This window comes from Sphaerodactylus townsendi, linkage group LG02 (genome assembly GCF_021028975.2).
Source record: "Sphaerodactylus townsendi isolate TG3544 linkage group LG02, MPM_Stown_v2.3, whole genome shotgun sequence".
In the NCBI taxonomy this organism is placed as follows: domain Eukaryota; kingdom Metazoa; phylum Chordata; class Lepidosauria; order Squamata; family Sphaerodactylidae; genus Sphaerodactylus; species Sphaerodactylus townsendi.
In genome coordinates this window covers 141,300,351-141,306,217 of record NC_059426.1, presented here as the reverse complement: position 1 = coordinate 141,306,217, position 5,867 = coordinate 141,300,351, and positions in this window count along the sequence as shown.

The window sequence follows — 5,867 nt, the reverse complement described above, 5'->3', positions numbered from 1 at the left end:
CCTAAGGAGCATACGCAAAGGAAATTTGATTCCTTTTATGGGAGGAGTAGGGGGTGTGTTTTAGGAATGTCCAACTGAAATAAACTTCATGCTGATCTCAATCAGCTCCTGAACTGAAGCCAGATTCTGCAGTGGCTCATATGCATAGCTGTGTTCAATCCATACCGAACTGCGCTCGCTCACATTCTTGTGGTGTTCTTTGCTTCCTTGAAGTGGAGATTCACAGTAACTATTTTATCTCAGAGGAAAGAAGTAGCCAGTCTGAATCTCCACTTCAAAGAAGGAAAGAGCACTGCATTTATCTCAAATACAGCCCATACAATTGTGAAATAAAGTTAAACTGTTCATAAATGTTGGCATGCTCTGTGTCACGTGGGGTGTATAGACAGCCATGTGGCAGCCTGTGATAACAAGAAAGTGTTTGGCTCAGTAGATCAGATGTATGTGTTTCATTTTCCGGCACTGTGAATTAACAGAGGACACAGTTGTTTCCAAAGGACACTATTTCTCGAACTCCACAGTTTTCATGCTGTGTTCCAGGAAACTGTTGGCAGAACACTTGTCAAGCCAAGAAGTGGCAGACTCGCTAATTAAAGGTAAAGTTAAATGTTTATTAAGGAACTAAATTTCAAATAGGAAAGCTGAGAGACAGGGACAGCTTCAGCTACTTTGCTAGCTAAGGAAGGAGGGAGAGAGACTTCCGAAAAGAAGGAGGAAATTAGACCTGAGTTTATCAGTCTCAGGACAGACAAGAGGTGATACAAAAGGATGGAAAAGTCCTTGCAGCTCTATTCAGATGACCTGTTGCCTACCCTCTGCTAGGTTTTCTTCTCAGTTTCTTTGCACCCGAGACATTATTACTTCCAACAGAAACACTCAGGGATTCCTGGAAGCTTGCCAGTTTCCTCAAACCCCATAAAGACTGGCAAGTTTCCCTCAAGGACATTTTGTTCACCATCATCAAACAATGGAGTAGAACAGATCAGGATCAGTGGTCTCAAGACAAGAAGTTGTGCGATGAAATCCTTTGTTTAGTGCTGCCAAATTCCAAGTGGGGCCTAGAGATCTCTTCCTTTTACAATTGAACCCCAGGCTATGGAGATCATTTCCCCTTGAGAAAAAGGCTGCTTTCCATCCTCAAAATCTTGAGATATTTCCCAGCACAGAGCTGGCAACCCTACCTTTGTCTGTTAAGCATTGCCAGGCAGCCTCTGTCAATTGCATACTTTCCACAGCTCCAGTTTGTTTTACAAGTATCATCAAACCAGCCAGACCAGTTTCTATGCTGATCACACATACTTTTGGGTGAGTACCATCCCTACTTCTAGCAAGGCAAGGACAAATGAGTTACCCTGAATGACATTTTCCATTAGGTGAAAAAAAGTTTCCTGTGTTAGCAGCAGCTATGCAAGTGGGTGAGATCCAACAAGCAGTTCTTCTCCCATCATGGTATTTCAGAGATGAACAAGTTGTTCTCAGTAAACTACTCTCTGCAATGCAACCCAAATCATAGTTCTGTAGGTACAATTTTATGGGCAAAACACCAGTGTTGTGAACTCCCATGAGAAATCTGTATAGAGAAAAGCTTACACAACCAAGTACCACCACTGTTGCCTGAAGCTCCTGAGCTAACTGGTGTTCAATATAGCATGAATATTACTGCTATTGTAACTACAGTGTGGTGTTTTGTTGGGCACGGACAGGGCCTCAGCTGTCTCTGCCTGTCAAATATATTGCTTTGCTGCGTCAGTTGTCTAGTGCAGGGGTCCCAAATGCAATGCCTGTGGGCACTATGGTGCCCACCAACCACTTTTCTGGTTCCTGCCAAGTATTTTTAGCAAGTGGATGGGGCCAGGTAGGCATTTGTTGAGCAAGGCTTCTGATTGATTACTGGAAATTTGATTGACTGTGCAGATTTTTTAAAAAACATTGCTTTGGCAGCAGCTGCCACCACAATGCAAGAATCTGCACTGTGTTAGTGAAATTCAGCTGTGGCAATCCTTTTGTGGCTGGCCCTACCTCCTGCAGCAGCCATTTTGTTCCTGGACCCACCATGCTATCTCAGAATTTCAGATATGCCCACAGGCTCAAAAATGTTTGGGACCCCTGGTCTAGTGATCCAACATCCTGTATCCAACAGCAACAGTGTGCTCACAAGGAGGACGTGAAGGTGATGGCCATTTTCTCATTTGCTCCCAGCATCGCAAAGTACATTGTTTTTTCAGTATCCTTGTAGACACTGGGAAGGGGAATGGCATGCAAGGGAAGGCATGCAAGGGAAGGGGAAGTAGTGAGGGGTGGCATGCAAGGGAGGGGAGGGGGCCCAGCATCTGGACATGGCCCACCCACCCTAGAGGAGGGAGGGGAGGGGTGGCATGCAAGGGAGAGGGGAAAGGGGGCCTGGCATCTGGACATGGCCCACCCACCCTGGTGGGGGGAGGAGAGGAGTGGCATGCAAGGGAATCAGAAGGATGCTGCCAGTCTGCCATTTGTGCACCAGGACCAATCACTACTGTTGGGGGGTTGGAAGAGTGAGAAGATGTCATTCAAATACTGAAGCCCAGTTAACACAAATTAAAGAATGAAGTGGCAGGCTAGAATTCATCAATTTAGACTGTGGATCATGGATTCCTTCTCCTGTGCCTTCATGAACAAAATCTTTTGCATATACAAAAGTAGCACAGCAGGGGGGGGAAAGTTACCCTCTTTGCTTATTGCACTGGTCTGCTATTTTTCAGGGATTTTTTTAAACATGGGGGAGGATTCCAAAATGTGAACCTCCACGATTCTCCCTCTGCCACCAGAAGTTGTCCAGTCCATTCTACCACTACTGCATTCGTCTACCTTCTTCCAACCTGCATATGGAAGCCAGGCACAAGTGGAAGCATTTGGGGAGACTCTGTAGTGTGTGAGAGCCAGCTGTGGGAACCATCTGCAGCCGTTATGACCTTGATCATTCTTGTTTGGAGCAACAGTGACCTTTGAGGCTGTAAAATTACAGCACTTATAAATTTCTCATCCGACAAAATGCCCAATTGCTGAGATTTCAACTGGGGTAGTTATGGAGAATAAGATTTCATGTACTTTTACAAGTGATATTAAGAAGTCCTATTCTTTTCTCAGACTGGATGCAAAACCACTGTTAACTTGTCTCTAGCAACTGCATGCATTGTAAGGGGACCAGCTGTATGTTATACTCACTGAAGTTAGTAAAAAGGAAACATTCTCACACTACAAGTGCTGCATAGCTATTTGATGGGGGGATGGAACATACAGGCAATGGTCCACCATGCCATTTTGAATATCTCTACAATTTAAAAAAAAATGTTTACCTTTCCTCTTGGTGGGAGGTGCTATTTCTTCTATTTCTGTCCAACAATGCTATTTCTGTCCAGAAACATGCTAATTCTGCCCAGAAACTTGCTATTTCTGTCCAGCAATGCTATTTCTGTCAAGAAACATGCTATTTCTGTCCAGCAATAGTGTACATGAGGGCAGCAGTGTAAAGGAAAATGTTCACTTTGTTCCCATATGAGGTTTTCTTTAAGCAACAAGTCCAGTCCCACTCAGCCTTTCTACCCAGACACGATTATATGCAGGTTTGTGATTAGGCCAATAAAAGGCTAATACATGAAAGTATATTTTAATCAATACAATACTTTTTTTCAGTGTACAGTTGTAGGAAATACCCGTGCTAATTCTCAGAATCACTTTTGAAAATTAAAAGCAAAGAAATAACATTTGAGCTGCACTTTTCTGCGGTTCCATGATTAGCAGACACAGATCTGAGAAACAGAAAAGACTTCCTCTGTGCTTTATGTCTACGTTGTTGATGTTTCCTAATTAAAGCAGGCCATCTTAAACTGGGGAGAGCAACGGTAGGTGTGACGAATGCATTTATCCTGCATTCAGGTTACAGGGTGGAGCTGCCCCTGAAAGAGTTAAGCCCTGGCCAGCCCTGATTGGCCAGAGAAAAAACGCAGATACTATAAATACTGTCAGCGAGAGTGCTGAAGGGTTCTTGAATCTTGGTTCTTCTTTTTTGAGTCTTTTGACTTTTTGGGCTCGGTGTGAGCTTGTGTGCCCTCGGGTGCTTTTTGTAGCAGCGTGAGGAGAATCCGCCAGATCTCTCATGGCTGTTGTGGAGTAATAGCTGAGGAAGCTATTAAGCCAGCTAAAACCCTGAGATTTGGAGGAGAGTGTCTGCCCTCAGGTGTTTTGTTTTGTTTGTGAGGGAAACCTCTAAAAGTCTATAGGTCTGTCCTCCAATACAGTGAACACCAGTCTTGGGAGGCCCAGTTCCTGTGGCAGAGAAGCCAGATTTTGGGAGTGTGGGAGAGGGAGGCTGTTATGCCTGAATCCCACTGGGCGTAGACTGGGTGTTTTATTTTGTGGTGAGGTACAGCGGACTGAAGTTTATTTTATGAGGGAGTGTGAAACCTCCACAGTAACATCTTTAAAGAAACATCTTTTTCTGAAGTAAAATCTGGAGTGAAGTGACACCTGCGAGTGTTCATTGTGTAACTGAAGTGAAGTGCCTGCAACCTTTAAGCTTTAAAACAACCATTCTCTGCAACCGTTAAGCGTTAAAAACAAACTTACTCTGAAACCGTTAAGCTTAAGCAAACTTTCTCTGAAACCAATACGCTTACATCCTCTCAAAATTACCTGAGAAGCCTCTGTTAAGCCAGCAATAAAAGTTTTGAGTTTTGATCATTTTAAAACCCGTTCCAGTCTTTTATTTTTCAGTCTGTGTCTGTGTTTTCCCAAGAAGGGTGGTGACCGTTTAAAATCAGTTTTTGTGGGCTTTAATTTATATTGGTGGCAGCGAAGAACAAAACAACTGAAATAATAGGAAGGGTTCCTTAAAACCAACTACCGGGGATCCTTCCTATATATATATAGTGCTTTATGTTATATTGGCAGCAAGCGGCGGGATTCGTGTAACATCCAAAATCCAGTACCAACACGCTGAGGAAAGCCCATTTCATTTCGTTTTATTTTATTTTTCTGGTTTTTGTGAGGTAAAACCATAATTTTCTCCTCACACAAATGGCACCACCGAAAGGCGCAAAAGCCGTAGCTGAGGGAAAGGCTCAGGAGACTGGTGACTCTGTGGTGACACAGGAGGAAGAGCCGTGCAGGACACAGACAACTTCTCTAGAGTTAGAGAAGTTGATGATAGAACTGGAAATGAAAAAGCTTGCCTCAGAGAATGAGAAAGCCAGGATAGCTTCTGAGAATGAAAAAGCTAGAATGGCGTTTGAAAAAGAAATACAACTGGCTAGGCTTCAGGCAGAGAGAGAGAGGGAAAAAGACCTGAGAGAAAGTGAACTGAGAGAAAAACAGGCACTGAGAGAAAGTGAACAGAGAGAAAAACAGGCAGAGAGTGAACGTAGAGAAAAACAGGCACAGAGAGAAAAAGAGCGGGAAACCGAGTTGGCCAGAATGGCCCATGAAAAAGAAATGTATCAGTTGCGAAGCATTACACTTGCCCCAACCCCCCATCAACATGCCAAAGTGTGAGAAGTTAATTTCAGCTGAACATAAGAAATTCCCTAAATATCAGAAAGGGGGCAATGTGGAGGCTTATTTAGCCGGTTTTGAGAGGATTTGTCTGAACTTGCAAATCCCTGAGGACAGGAGAATGTCCACTTTGCGTCCACTGCTGTGTGGAGTTTTAAGTGAGGTCTATGCAGATCTCAGAGATGAGATTGCTAGCTACAATCTCTTCAAAGAGAGAGTAAAACTGAGATTTGGTTTAACCCCTGAACAAAGCAGAAAAGCCTTCAGGGAAATAAAGCGCAAGCCAGGAGAAACGTACTCCCAGTTAGGTTGTCGCATGGACAAAGCCCTTGATAGGTGGG